Raw genomic sequence first — 17,231 nt, 5'->3', positions numbered from 1 at the left:
TGCCAAATTAATATAAAAATAGAAATATAATAAAACACAATATTACAAATGATTTATAAAATATAACCTACCATTTATATATATAATATATATATATATATATATATTAATTATTTAAATAAACAGGTCGGGTTCGGGTATTTCGGGTCAACCCGAAAATGACACGATTTTTTTCGGGTAAATTTTTACCCAACCCGAACCCGACCCGAAATTCAAAATCCTCAACCCTAATTCGTACTTTTGCGGGTTGGGTTCGTGTCGGGTTTCGGGTCATGTCTGATTTTGCCACCCCTAGCAACAATATTCAAATGATCTGATAAAATGGCAAACGTAGTCCGATTTTGGCTGAAATTTGGACAGCTTGTTAGGGGACTAACTATGCTATATTCTGAATGGTTGGATCGCTGATTTGAGCTTCTGCATGAGAGTTATTGTTGTTCTACTACTGCTGGCAGGTTCTTAGTTATTGGTATTATTTTCTCATTTTGTTTCCATATTGTGAGTTTCTTATGTATGAATTTGTTGGTGAGTTGTGAACCTTTGTAAGACTGATTTGGGTTAATTTAACCCTCAATTTTATCATAATAAGAGAAAAGAAAGGGTGGACTCCTAACACGTCCCATGGTTTTTAATCTTCACACCGAAGAGGTTTTCCACGTATAAATCGTTGTGTCATTAGATTTTATTCTTGTTATTTTTCTGCATTATTTTGTTCTTTGTGACGGCCTCAACCCTGGGGTCAGGAGTTGACGTCACTAAATATAACAAACCACAAATATAAACTATGAGACTATTATTAAGCTACTCACTATTACACAACCATTTATTAAAAATCTGACACACTAACTTATTCAGCAACTCATCAGACCGCACATGGTCTGATACAAACTACCTCAGAAGAGCCGGGACGGGAAGGGGCTGAAACTCTGTTCTGACCAGGTCTGATAGATCTTCTAGGCATCTGTGATATATATATAACAGGTTGCAAGGGTGAGCATATAATCGCTCAGTAGTACCAATATATGAATATCAGAGTAAAGTAGTATTGTAAACAGTATAGGAACATAACTATAAAACGATACGGAAACAATAACCAGTAAATCATTTTGAATTTCTGTCAAAACAATAATAAAAGAAACTTGATATCACTGACTAGCATGCTCTTAATAAAACAACGTAGTTGTGTGTTGTGTAAACACCAAAGTCAAATTTTAGCATTCTATTCACATTTATAGTTCAACTGTATAAATCACTATCTCCGTCACGGGAATCGCAAAACCAAATCAGATACGTAATGGATATGTGAAGACGGATGATCAGGCCATCAACACCTGACGGCTCCATCTGCCATCCCATAAACCTGTTCCGGAACTCAGAGACTAGTTAGGTCTCTGACCTGCTAGACTAATCAGTTATGTAGTGCGCGCAACCGAGTTAGCCGCTTACGCAACCTCAATAGGCCACTCTGCCCCCTATCTATCCAATATCTGATCATTTTATCCATTTTTCAAATCACTTGTACCTATCTTAGTTTAAAAATCGTTCATTTAACAGCACACATAAAATTTTTCAGATAGGTACCATTTCGAAGTTACTTTTCCCCAAAATAGATTTTAAACAAATAATTATACCTACAGGGGATACGTAACTTAAAACATTTTTGTACCTGTACGAGAATAAAACAACAGTTTATTCGTATATACTGAACCATAAATGTATGGTCAGGGGTACTTGCCTTGCGACGATTTCTCGGGATTCCTAGGGTAGTTACGCTCGACTGGCTTTAGTCCTCGCGAACTCTGACTAGGATCTACAGTAATAGAATAACCTAATTAGTTATACCGACATGCTTGATATCCTCGAACTTAACTAACCCAATCCGATATTCCGACTCGTATAATGTATATACATATATTCAGGTAATGATATTTACGATAACAAAATATTTAAAATAATATAGTATGCTTCACATATTTAAAATAATTTTCAGAAAAATTTGGACAGCGACTCCTCTATTTATTGGACTACCCAGCGAAACATAATCGACAGTCCAATTCCCAACAATCATAATTTTACAATTTACGCCATAATATGAGTTTTACAATAAATAACTATTTACATTCCGAAAAATAATTATACGAATTACTTTATTTGTTTTATAAATTTAGGACTCAGAATTAATCATCACCGTCCACCGTCGACTCGCCGAGACTCATCGTCGACGGCGGTAAAATTTATTGGTGCCCGAAAATATTCGGGTGTCCGAATAAATTTCACCGGTTAAAATTATTTCCCGCACGAAATATAATATAATATCATGAAATTTTAATCAATAATTCCCTGCATAAAAAGGGAATAAAAATTAAAATTATAACAACCAAATTCAACTGCAAGCACTCGGCCCAACAAGAGCCCAACAACAAATCCCAACAGAGAAGCCCAACACAAAAACATAGGAACCACATCCAACAAACACGCGGCCACTCACCACCGCACACACCTATATACACGAACACACACACACAACACACACACACGATTATGCACATACACAGTAGCACATATATACATACAAGAGTATATATACAGTAACAAGTAGGCAAAACAGAACCCACCGGAAAACCAAGGGTCGTGGCCGAAAATGTGAAAACAGAGGGCGGTGGAGGGGGAGAACGAAGAATAGGGAGGGAAGAGAGAGATGAAAGAAAATGAGAAAAATCGAGAGAGATTCGAGAGGGATGCGACAGATTTCGAGAGAGACGGGTTAGATGAGAGAGAGAGAGAGAGAGAGATTACAGAAATTGATTTGGAAAATAACTGGTCTGTTTACACATATCAATTAAACCGGATATGTGTCAATTTCTTTTTAAGATTTTGACACATGTCCTTGTAATATCTAGAAGCCCGAATTTGACTCGATTTATGCATTTTATCGAACAAAGCCGCGGTTGAAAATGAGCCGAAAAATTTTATCAATTAAATACCAAAATTCTGGAAATATTCGAAAGTTAATAAAATAAAAGTTTCATAATTAAATACGAATTATTCAAACGTGCACTATATCTGTATTTAACAAATTAACGAATAAACACGCAAGTGAATTTAATCATAAAAAAATTCCCGAAATAATTTTAAAATTCTCGAAATATTAAAAACTTTAAAATATGTAAGTTTCGTAATTTTAAAACATCCTGGAATTAAATACTGAATTTTCAAATAAATTGAATCAGAAAATCATTTAAAGATAAATAATTAAGGAAATATTGATTTTTAAATTTTATAAAATCCCAAAAAATAATTATGGAAATAAATCTGCAATAAAACCACTTTTTAAAAAGTGAAACAAAATAATACAGCTCAATAATTAATTATACAATAATCCTCACACACCAATAATCAGACATAAATAGTAATAAACAACATACAATTGACAGAACTAATACACATATTTTATTTACTCAATTATTCAATAATTATATATTAAAACAATATAAAAATATATGAGTCGTTATATCCTTCCCCTTAAAAAGATTATGTCCTCGAATCTGATCTAGCTAAACAAATGAGGATATTTATCAGTCATGTCTGAATTTAACTCCCAAGTAGACTCTTCTACTCGAGGATTTCTCCAAAGCACTTTTACTATGGGGACTGATTTATTTCTAAGGACTCGCTCTTTACGATCTAAAATCTGGATTGGCTGTTCCATATAGGACATATCTGGCTGAAGATCAATTAGTTCATATTCTATAATTTGATTCGAATCAGGAATATGTGGCTTCAACATGGATACGTGGATCACATTGTGAATATGCTGCAACTGTGGTGGCAACGCTATCACGTAAGCGACTTTTCCTATCTTCTTCAAAACTTTAAATGGTCCTATGTACCTTGGACTGAGCTTACCTTTCTGACCAAATTGAACTAATCCTTTCCAATATGATACTTTTAACAATACTAGTGACCCTACTTCGAAATTCATATCCTTTCGATGTAAATCAGCAATCTTTTTCTGTTTATCTTGAGCTGCTTCTAACCTTTTCCGAATCAATGCCACTGCATCTTTGGTCTGTTGAACTAGCTCAGGTCCTAGCACTTTCTTTTCTCCCACTTCATTTATTAGAAATATTTGAGATGTCATGTCTAATATGTTTCATGTTTTGTTTTCAGATCTTAACAAATAGGAAATATCAGTACTTACTGGAATCAGTACTTACTGGAAGTCAGAACTTAAGGATATCAGGACTTAGTTTATCAGAAGATAAATATCAGAAGATGGATATCAGAACTTAAGTACGGAAGGACTAACAGTTAAGGAAGGAAGCTGATTTACAGGAAAGAAGATCGAGACTTATACAAAAAGAAGATATGCATGGAAAGAGTTAAAGGACTTAAAGAATTGTATAAGATAGCTGATTGATATATTTTAGGAGACAGAATTATATTTCATATCAATTAGAAGTTATCTTGTAACTGTGTACTATATAAACACAGACATAGGTTTACACTATATATGTTATCATTATCGAGAAGATCATACATTGCTACCTAGCAGCTCTCGTGATATTTGTTCATCACTGAGATAGAACAGTTCCTTTGTAACAAAGTTTATTATATCGAATATATATATTTACTGTTGCTTGTGTTCGAAATTGATTTGATTGTATTCTACACTCTATTCAACCCCCTTCTACAGTATTGTGTGACCTATCAAGTGGTATCAGAGCCTATCTGTTAACACACATACAGTAAAGATCCAAAACAATCATGTCTGAAGAAGCAGAAAATCAAACCAAGCCCGCCAAAACTGAAGAAACTCAAAAGACTCAAATCCACAGTCGATATGAGACTATTAGCGTTCCCATACTGAGACCTTCTGAGTACCCCATATGGAAAGTGAAGATGGTTATGTTTCTGGATGCTACAGATCCAGAATACCTTGACAGAATTAATGAAGGACCGCATAAGCCAACCAAGCTCTCTGTTGTAGTTGCAGATCAACCAGCAAAGACCATACCAAAGGAGAAAAGGTAATTTATTGCAAGAATGCAACGGAGATATGGGATGCTTTGGAGACAAGATGACAGGGAACTGATGCAATCAAGAAGAACAGGAGGACCATACTCACTCAAGAGTATGAGCACTTTGACTCAAAAAGTGATGAGTCATTAACTAACTTATATGACTGGTTTGTCAAACTCTTGAATGATCTATCACTGGTGGACAAGGAATATGATCTTGAAGATTCAAATCTAAAATTCCTTTTAGCTCTTCCTGAAAGTTGAGATCTGAAGGCTACTATTATAAGAGACAACTATGCTCTTGATGAAACTACTCTTGATGAAATTTATGGTATGCTCAAGACTTATGAACTTGAGATGGAACAAAGAAGCAAGAGACATGGGAGAAAGTCAAGGATAATTGCTCTTAAGGCTGAGGAGGAATTCCCCAAAGTGGATGTCTCAAAGAAAGACAGAGGAAAAGCTCTCATCACAAAGTCTGATTCAGAATCATCAAGTTCTGATGATGATGATTCAGAAACTGAAAGTTTACCTGAAATAAATGCTGATGAAGAGATGATGAAATTGTGTGCTCTTATGGTGAAGGGTATCACAAAGATAGCCTACAGGAAATTCAGAAGGGGAAAAAAGTTTTTCAAGAAAGGTGGAAGTACTGATAAGAAAGGTTTCAGAAAAATCTGAAGGCAAAGGTACAAAGTCTGACAGAGGAGATAACTCAAATATCAAATGCTACAACTGTGGTGAAAGAGGCCACATATCTCCTGACTGCATGAAAGGAAAAAGTGACAAAGGCAAGGCACTTGTCACAAAGAAGAAAAGTTGGACAGACTCTTCAGATTCTGAAGATAAGGTGAACTATGCCCTGATGGCAAATGCTGATGGCAGCCCTGAAACTGTTGAATTAAAGGTACCTCAAACAACTTATGCCTTTCATACTGATGTTATTACTGAGTTGAGATTATATCTTAAAACCATGTTTATTAGCTACAGAGATCAAACTTTAACATAGTGAAAGATTAACTTCTGAAAATCTTGCTTCTAAGAAAAGGAATGATTATTTAGAAAAAGAGTTAGTTATGTTCCACAAACTTAGAAAGAGAGAGATGATGCTTTTAATGTTAGAGATAAATTGCTAAAATTGAATAAATCTCTCAAAACTGAGTTAGAAAAAGAAAAAGAGATTATCAGGACTTGGACTAACTCTGGCAGAACAACTCAGAATATATTAAGTAGTGGAAACTGGAAAGAGGGCTTAGGTTATGGAGATGACAAAAGTGAAAAAGGAACTAAACAAATTGAGCCAATTGTTGTTAAACAAACTGTTAAGCCAAAGGTAAATCATGTTAAGTTTGTAGCTAAAACTGTAAAGTCTGATTCTGAAAAGATGAAAGAGTCTGTGACAGAAGTTAAGGAGAAGTCAACTTTTGACAAATTAGAACAGGATAAACCAGCTGAAGTCAACATAGGCTTAATGACAAAGAAGCAGCTTAAGCATAAGCTGAAAGAAATAAGGAATGTCAACAAGTTTAATGTTAGATATATTTGATAATGTCATGACTAATGTGATTTATGTTTAGTTTACAGATCTTACTTAAATAGGACAAATCAGTACTTATACTGAAGTCAGAACTTAAGTCATCAGTACTTAAGGTTCAGAAGATATTTATCAGAAGATAATATCAAGCCTTAAAGGAAACGTTCAGATAAGGAAGGCAGCTGATTCACATGAAGAGAAGATCGAGACAAACATAAGAAGAGATATGCATGAAGAAGGAATTCTATAAAGAATAGAATACTTGGAAGAAAAGATATTTGATTGATATATTTTAGGAAGCAGAATTATATTCCATATCAATTAGCGATTATCTTGTAACTGTGTACTATATAAACACAGACATAGGGTTTACACTATAAGTATTATCGTTATCGAAAAGATTATTCATTGTAACCCTAGCAGCTCTCGTGATATTTGTTCATCACTGAGAGAGAACAGTTCCATACTGTAACAGAGTTTATTGTTTTGAATAAAGTTTGTTTTCTGTTACTTGAGTTATTAAAGTTCGATTTGATTGTGCAATACACTGTATTCACCCCCTCTACAGTGTGTGTGTGACCTAACAAGTGGTATCAAAGCCTATCTGTTAACACACAAATAGTTTAAGATCCAAACACAATCATGTCTGAAGCAGAAATTCCAACTAAGCCCACCAAAGCTGAAGAACCTCCAAAGACACAAATTCAAATCCGATATTAGACTATTAGAATTCCCATATTGAGACCGTCTGAATATCCCATATGGAAGGTGAGGATGACCATGTTTCTGGAAGCTACAGATGCAGAATATCTTGATAGAATCAAGGAAGGGCCTCACAAACCAACCAAGCTCGTCGTTGCAGTTGCAGGTGAAGCAGCAAAGTCTGTACCAAAGGAGAAGAGTGATTACACTGCTGAAGATATCGCATCAATTGCTAAGGATGCTAAGGTACTACACTTACTGCATAGTGCTATTGATAATGTAATGTCAAACAGGGTAATAAACTACAAGACTGCAAAGGAGATATGGGATGCCTTGGAAATAAGATGTCAGGGAACTGATACGATTAAGAAGAACAAGAAGACTATACTCACTCAAAAGTATGAACACTTTGACTCAAAAGCTAATGAGTCATTGACTGATTTATATGATAGATTTGTCAAACTCTTGAATGATTTGTCACTGGTTGATAAGGAGTATGATCTTGAAGATTCAAACCTTAAATTCCTGTTGGCTCTTCCTGAAAGCTGGGATTTGAAGGCAACAACAATAAGAGACAACTATAATCTTGATGAAACAACTCTTAATGAAATTTATGGAATGCTCAAGACTCATGAACTTGAGATGGAACAAAGAAGCAAGAGGAAAGGAGAAAAGTCAAGGACAGTTGCTCTTAAGGATGAAGAAGAATCCCGCAAGGCAGCTACCTCATGGAAAGACAAGGGTAAAGCTCTCTTCATAAAGTCTGATACTAAGTCATCAAGTTCTGAAAGTGATGATGACTCAGAATCTGAAAGCTTGCCTGAGACGGATGCTGATGAAGAGATGATGAAGCTGTGTGCTCTTATGGTGAAAGGAATCACAAAGATTGCATACAGGAAGTTCAGGAAGGGAAAGAAGTTTTCCAGGAAAGGCACAAGTTCTGATAAAAAGAATTTCAGAAAATCTGAGGGCAGAGGAGGAAAGTCTGACAGAGGAGATTATACAAATGTCAAATGCTACAACTGTGGTGAGAAAGGCCACATATCTCCTGATTGCAAGAAAGTGAAGAGTGATAAAGGCAAGGCTCTTGTCACAAAGAAGAAAAGCTAGAAAGACACCTCAGATTCTAAAAGTGAGGAGAATTATGCCCTGATGGCAAATGCTGATACGGTAAGTGTTGAAAGCAGTTCTGAAGCTGCTGAGTTAAAGGTACCTCAAACTACTTATGCCTTTCATACTGATGATATTAATGAGTTGAGAAGATATCTCAAAACCATGTTCATTAGTTATAGAGATCAAACTTTAACATGTGAAAGATTAACTTCTGAAAATATTGCTTGCAAAAAGAGGAATAATTATTTAGAAAAATAGTTAGTCATGTTCCATCAAACTCAGAAAGATAGAGATGATGCTTTTTATGTTAGAGATGAAATGCTTAAAATGAATGAATCTCTCAAAGCTTAGTTAGAAAAGGAAAGAAAGATTATCAGGACTTGGACTAACTCTGGCAGAACAACTCAGAATTTGTTAAGTAGTGAAAACTGGAAAGAGGGCTTAGGTTATGGAGAGGATAAGAATGGTAAAGGAACTGTAGATATTAAGCATGTAATTGTTAAACAAAAGCCAAAGTTAAAACCTCTTAAGTTTGTAGCTTTAAAGTCTGATACTGAGAAATCAGAAGTTAAGAAGGAATTAACTTCTGACAAACTAAAACAGGAAAAGACAACTGAAGTAAACGTAGGCTTAATGACATAGAAGCAGCTTAAGTATAAGCTGAAAGAAGTTAAGAATGCAAACAAGGTAAAATTGTGGCACCCTCCAAACCCGGGTCAGAAGTTTGGGGTCCACACACACACCTTAATTATAACCTGCTTATAGCAATAATAAAGATAATAATAATATATGCAATGACCCTACTTACCAATCACCACGGATCGCAATAGGTTAAAGTATGCACACAAGCCAAACACACTAATATATTACAAACCGTTCAAATCCCAACTATTTCAAATTCAAACTGAGTATTAAACATTATTACAAACTTTTACAAACTTAAATTTTTCCAAAAGAAGCCTACTAGCTCAGCTTTCTCAACCTGAACCCCTAGCTCTCGCGCTGGACTGGGGATCCTCTTTACCAACTGGTTCCTTTTTAACTGGAAAGAATATAAACAACATCGCACGAATGAGCTAACTAGCTCAGCAAGTCACAATGACAAAACTGAGAATAAAGATCATCAGGTGAATATGTTTATGATATCAAGTGAACAATGGATTATGATTTAGAATTGGATATTATACTTTTACTTTAAAAACCAAGGTTAGGCTGCTGATCAGTCACGCACTGACCCCGAGCAAGGTACACAGCATTGTTCTAACTACTGGATCTAAGGCACACATTGGCCTAACTTAACCATTATATGGTCTGACCACGAATCTGGTCCACAATTTTATAAAAACAATCCAATTCTAACATAATAACAGAATATGCAATAGTAAACAATAACCGAAATCATAAACAACAATAAATGTTTAACAATGAAGGGGTTTCAATCCTTGTAAGGATCAATAAGGCAATTTAAAAGCTTGAATGCAGGGTACTGAAAGAATTGGATAACAAAGGAATCAACGTTTCAAGGTTTCAAGGATTCGATCTTTCAAAGTATAAGATACCATGGGTTGAGTATATAATAGTTCATTTCAGTGTTTGGTATTTAGTTTGTATGTATTTGTAGAGTAGTATCGTAGATTTGTGGTTCTTGTTTGGGTATACAATAATCAATGGATTAGAAAAAATATGATTCATGGCTCAAGGACAATAACTGAAACCAGGATTTAGGTTTCTGTGCTTCAAAGCACTTGCAATATCACAGGATTATCAAGTACTACAATATCTCGAGAAAGTTCAGAACACTTGCCTGGTATTAGCTTACTACACTGCACTCGCTTCCAATCACAACCGTTTTACTCCTCAACTACCTGTTTCCCTTTCCTACATCTTGCCTCTTCTTGATTTCTGCAGTGAAAAAAAGCTCAGAATCTGATAGAACACCTCAAATCCTTCAGTTTTGGTTACTCAAGCTTTGAAAACAGAGATCGGTAACGCCTTCATTTTGCTGTTTGATTCTTATAACAGTTTATGTAATTAGGGCTTTTCTCTGAAAATTATATAATTATCTGTCTGCAAATGATTTTGATACAAAATAAAATACGGTAAAAGGATTTATAATTACGGAAAATTAGTATCCCGTTGGATCATTCCCGATATAAAATGGTACGTTTATTTGTAAAAACTGATCCAAACGGTATTGGTTTTCGGGATAATTATCCAAATCAGTACAATTTGTACTGCGGTCTTGGTCTCAGCGCCTGGTTACACGTATTACGAAGTGATAATTGGGATAGTTTAATAAAAAGCTCCCGTTTATCGAAAATATGGGTTTTATTGATTTACCGAAACGAATATTGTATCGAAAATGTTGCGCCGGGACCCGCGCAGGACAAACCGTATGCCGGATCGAAAAAGTCGAAACATGGAATATGCTCGGAATATTATAATTAGGTTAGGAAGGAGTTTTCGAAAGAGTTTCGGGTTCCAAAAACTTAACAACGGTTGACGTCGGTTGGTTCTCGTTTTTATAAAATAGATTTTAATTACGCGGAAAAAGATTTTAGAAATTTCATATGATTCTTATAAATCCATAAACCAACATAAAAATAATTAGGAAGATATGACAATTATCTATATTTTATTTTGGACATATAAAAATTAAAATACTCAATTAATATTTATTTTTTTGAATATTCAAGTACAGATAACACTTAACAATTAGCTCACAGAATAGATACTGAACACACATAATAATTATATAATAGCAAAAATAATTACACGATATATCCCGGATATTACATCCTTCCCCCCTTAAAAGGATTCTGTCCTCAGAATCTCTAAGAAAATAAATGAGGGTATTTTTCTCTCATATCACTTTCTAACTCCCAAGTTGACTCTTCAATCTTTGGGTTTCTCCACAATACTCTTACTAACTTTACCACTTTATTTCTCAATACTTTCTCTTTATCCTCTAGAATCTCTATCGGACTCTCTACATATGATAAATCTGCTTGAAGTTCTATTGGCTCATATTCTATTATATGCCTGGAGTCTGGATTATATTTCTTAAGCACTGATATGTGAAAAACATTGTGAATGTGCTCCATGTGCGGAGGTAACGCCAACTCGTAAGCTACTTTGCCAATACGCTTTAGGATTTCAAAAGGTCCGACATATCTTGGGTTTAGCTTCCCTTTCTTCCCAAACCTCGTTAGTCCTTTCCACGGTGATACTTTCAATAATACCAAGCTTCCTTCTTCAAATTCCATGTCTTTTCTTGACTGGTCTGCATATTTGCTTTGACGATCTTGTGCAGCTATTAATCTTTTCTTAATAATTTCAACAACTTCCTTTGTCTGTTGCACCAATTCAGGTCCGAGTATTTTGCGTTCTCCTACTTCGTCCCAATATACTGGAGATCTACATTTGCGTCCATAAAGGGCTTCATAAGGTGGCATCCCAATACTGGCGTGATAACTGTTGTTATAAGCAAACTCTACTAGGGGTAAATGCTCGTCCCAACTTACTTTGAAATCAATAGCACAAACACGTAGCATGTCCTCGATTGTCTGGATCGTTCTTTCACTTTGACCATCCGTTTGGGGGTGATAGGCCGTACTTATATTCAATCTTGTTCCCAAACATTCTTGGAAACTCTTCCAAAATCTTGAATTAAATCTTGGATCTCGATCAGATATAATAGACACTGGAACTCCATGACAAACTACAATTTCTTTCAAGTACATATGAACTAACTTATCGAGCGAAAATCTTTCATTTATAGGCAGAAAATGAGCTGACTTGGTAAGTCCATCTACTATAACCCAAATGGCATCATGATTAGTCCTTGTCCTTGGTAATCCAACTATGAAATCCATGGCAATATGTTCCCACTTCCACTCTGGAATCTCCAATGGCTGTAGCAATCCGCTTGGTCTCTGATGTTCCGCTTTAACTTTCTGACAGGTATAGCATTTGCTAACCCATTCCGCAATTTCCCTCTTCATATTTGGCCACCAATAATTCTTCTTTAAATCTCTGTACATTTTGGTACTCCCTGGATGGATGGAATATCTTGAACTATGTGCTTCTTGTAAAATTTCATTTTTCAGCTCCATTACTGGTGGAATCCAAATTCTTGAAGAAAACCTAAGAATACCTTGATCATCTTGTTGCGTGCATAATTCCTCACCTACCAAACTATTTATATCTTGATCCATTACCTCTTTCTTGCATTTCTTTATTTTCTCCAATAACTTCGGTTGGAAAATCATACTGTACACTTTTGCTTCCTCAGGCTTGCAAATTCTAATCTCCAATTCCAATTTTTGAAATTCTTTATATATCTCTTCAGGTACGGATAATACATTTAATTTTTCCTTCCAACTTAACGCATCAGCTACAACGTTCGCCTTACCGGGATGATAATTAATCGAGCAATCATAATCTTTGATCAATTCTAACCATCTCCTTTGTCTCATATTAAGTTCCTTTTGGGTAAATATATATTTCAAACTTTTGTGATCCGTGAAAATTTCACACTTTTCTCCATACAAATAATGTCTCCAAATCTTCAAAGCGAAAACTATAGCTGCTAACTCCAAATCATGAGTAGGGTACTTCTGTTCGTGTGGTTTCAATTGCCTTGACGCATACGCAATCACCTTGTCGTGCTGCATAAGAACACATCCTAATCCTTTGTAGGAAGCATCGCTATAAATTACGAAATTCCCTTGATCGTCTGGAAGTGACAAAACAGGTGTTGTGATTAATCTCCGCTTCAATTCCTGAAAACTTCCTTCGCACTTGTCATTCCATATAAACTTTTCATTCTTTCTTGTAAGCTTTGTCAATGGTGTTGCAATTCTTGAGAAATTCTGAACGAATCGTCGATAATATCCTGCCAATCCCAAGAAACTTCTTACCTCAATGGGTGTTCTCGGTCTTTCCCAATTCGTAATTGCCTCGATCTTTGCCGGATCCACTTTGATCCCTTCGTTACTGACTATGTGTCCTAAGAACTGAACTTCCTGTAGCCAAAACTCACACTTCGACAATTTAGCATATAACTTCTTTTTCCTTAAAATCTCCAAAGTTGTCCTTAAATGTTCCGCATGATCCTCCTCCGTCTTTGAATAGATCAAAATATCGTCTATAAATACTATAACGAACTTGTCCAAATATTCTTTGAAAATTCTGTTCATCAGGTCCATAAACGCTGCTGGGGCGTTGGTCAATCCAAAAGACATCACTAAAAACTCGTAATGCCCATACCTTGTTCTGAAAGCTGTCTTTGGTATATCTTCTGGTTTGATCTTTAGTTGATGATATCCCGATCTTAAATCGATTTTGGAGAAATACTTGGCTCCCTTCAATTGGTCAAACAAATCATCAATTCTGGGTAACGGATACTTATTCTTGATCGTCAACTTATTGAGCTCCCTATAGTCGATGTACAGTCTCATGCTTCCATCTTTTTTCTTAACAAATAATACCGGTGCACCCCACGGGGATACGCTGGGTCTAATTACTCCTTTCTCTAACAGCTCTCGCAATTGTTTTGCTAATTCTTTCATCTCAACGGGCGCCATTCTATACGGGGCCTTGGATACTGGTTCGGTTCCAGGTGCTAAATCAATTGCAAATTCAATTTCTCTATCTGGAGGAAGTCCTGGTACCTCGTCGGGAAATACGTCTGGAAATTCCATCACAACTGGAATTTTTTCAAGTTTTGCTGGCTCCTGATTTCTGTCGATCACATATGCTACGAAATGCTCACATCCTTGTCGTAGTAACTTCTTAGCTTGAATCATCGTTAAGAACTTCTTTACCTGCTTCTGTCCCTTGAACGTTACTATTCTTTCGTCTGGCGTTTTCACCATTACTTTCTTATTTCGACAATCTATCTGAGCATCATGCTTAGATAACCAATCCATTCCTAATATAACGTCAAATTCTCCTAACTTAAACAGTATCAAATCTACACAAAACTTACTACCAGAAATCTCAATCTCACAATTCCCACAAACTTGATTAACAGTTACACGTTCTTGATTTTCTAATTCCACAGTCATTATTTCATTTAAATACCCAACTGGGACAATTTAACTTACTAACAAAATCTTGTGAAACAAACGATCGAGTTGCTCCCGAATCTATTAACACTTTGGCACATAAAGAATTCACATTAAGCGTACCTGCCACGACATCCGTATCCTGGATCGCATCCTTCACCGACATGTCAAAAACTCTAGCCCTCGGAGTCTCATTCACTGTTGGGGTAGATCCCATAATCCTTAATGCATTACTGACTGGGGCTGGTGTCTTGCAATCCCTGGCCATATGTCCTGGCTTCCCACATTTAAAGCATGTAAATCCAATGGCTGGAACCTTCACTGCTGGATTCCGGATAGGCTGATCCTTATTTGCTGGCTCTCTTTCTGGCTGATTTCGGCACTCCCTCGAGTAGTGCCCTTTCTGGTTGCATTTAAAACATACCACATTCAACTTGTTACAAACTCCTACATGCTTCTTTCCACATACTTGACAATCTGGAAAAGTTAATCTCAACTGATTCGGCTGATTCACATTAGTTGAATGATTGCCCTGGCCTCCGTCTCCTACATTTTGTCTCCTGAAATTAAAATTTCTCCTTGGCTGAAACTTGCCCTTCTTAAAATTTGGAAACTTCCCTGTTTGTGACTGACCCTCACTTCCCTCAACTTTCCTTTTCTTGCTTTCCTTTTCTTTCTGGAACATCTCACTCTGTCTCTGCGATCATAGCTTTCTGTACAACCCCGGCATAGGTATCCAATTCAAAAATAGCTACCTTTCCTCTGATCCATGGCTTCAAGCCTTGCTGGAATCTCTTAGCTTTCTTTCTATCAATATCAACATACGACGGCACATACCTTGACAATTCCTCAAACTTCCCCTCATAATCTGTTACCGACATGTTCCCTTGCTTTAATTCTAAAAACTTCAGCTCCATTTGATCCTGAACAAACTGAGGAAAATACTTTTCTAAAAACAACTCCTTAAACCTTTCCCAAGTAATAACATCTGTACTTTCCAATGTTTTCACCATTTCCCACCAATAGGTGGCCTCATTCTTCAGATAGTAACTTGCAAATTAAACCTTCTGCTCCTCTTTCACTTTTACCAAGGAAAAAGCCTTCTCTATTTCCTTTAACCACACATTTGCTTCAATTGGCTCTAAGGAACCCTTGAATTCTGGTGGGTTTACTGCCTGAAAAGTTTTGAAAGTTACCTGGGGATTGGTCTGTCTTTGCTGTTGTTGTGCCAGGTGAACTGTTTGTTGGGCCAAGATTTGAAGAATCTGGGCTATTGCTGGGTCCATGGGTCCTGGGTTCACATTCTGGTTTATATCATTTTGGTTGTTATTGTTGTTATTGTTGGTTTCTTCATGCTGGGTGTTGGTGCGGGTATTTCTTCTGGGAGGCATTTTCTGTAAAGAATCAATCAATTTATTTAGCTTTTGAATCAAATCTTTGTATAAAAGAAAAGTTTTGTAAAATAGAAATATCTTTTTTTTTTAAAACAGTTGTAACTAAGTAAATTGCATGCTTCTTTACAGAATATAAACAGTTATGGAAAACAGGGTACATGGTATCACATGATATACTGGTGCAATAAATAAGGTAAAGTAAAACAGGTGCAATAAAATAAAATAAATGACAGTGTTGGAAAGGAAAAGGTACTGATATATAGATCAAAAGTTTTAGGTAGTACAAGCGTAAAGACGCTTCGAAAGTAAAAGCAAAAAGGGTACAACAACCTACTCACTAGTCAGCATCGTTAGTCTATAAATACAACTCAAAAGTCTACTGATACACACTACACACTACTGTCCATACTACATAACCATAACAACACTGCTCAGCATCTCCATCTCAAAATCTCTAACTCAGCTCCAAGGAAACTCTGGTCCTGCCAGCCTCTCAAAGTCCTCCATTACCTCAGTAGCCCAGCCCAGCAGTGCATCAGGGCCTCTTCCAGGTAGTGTAGCTCTATGTAGCCTAGCCTCAAGAACCCTCCGTGTCACATGAATCTCCTCTCGAAGCTCCCTCACACCACGATCAACATCTGTAGTCCTAATGATATGCTGTAACTCTCTAATCTGAGCCAACAAGGAATCACGCTCCAATAGAAGAGCCTCATACCGGTAATAAGGAACTGGGGGCAATGTAGACTGGAATGGGGCACTCGCTACTGAATGCCCAGTGGAATCTGACTCAGCTGGTGGGGGTCCTCTGACAGGTGGCCTCATGCCTGGAGGTGGAATAGCCTGCAATGGTACGGGCTGTAACACCGGTGGAGGTAGAATAGCCAATGCTGGTGGAATAACAAGACGTGGATCCGATGCTGGTGCTCCAACTGAAGGCTCTGAGTGATCAGCTGATACGGGAATAAAAGAGTCGGCCATCTCTGCTCTCTGAAATTATATCGTAATATAAGAATCTCGTACCATGACGCAAACTATACTAATACCGGTTATACCATAACATTCAACCTCTCGACGTTCTATCATCCTATACCTTACTTCTAATCCTATCCCTCTACCCATTCCCGTCAACCTAGGCTTGTGTCAGTGACTTATAACCTGTGGCTCTGATACCAAACCTGTGGTGCCCTCCGAACCCGGGTCAGAAGTTTGGGGTCCACACACACACCTTAATTATAACCTGCTTATAGCAATAATAAAGATAATAATAATATATGCAATGACCCTACTTACCAATCACCACGGACCGCAACAGGTTAAAGTATGCACACAAGCCAAACACACTAATATGTTACAAACCGTTCAAATCCCAACTATTTCAAATTCAAACTGAGTATTA

This window comes from Apium graveolens, chromosome 2 (assembly GCF_009905375.1).
Source record: "Apium graveolens cultivar Ventura chromosome 2, ASM990537v1, whole genome shotgun sequence".
NCBI classification, from domain to species: Eukaryota; Viridiplantae; Streptophyta; class Magnoliopsida; order Apiales; family Apiaceae; genus Apium; species Apium graveolens.
This window is presented reverse-complemented; position numbering follows the sequence as displayed.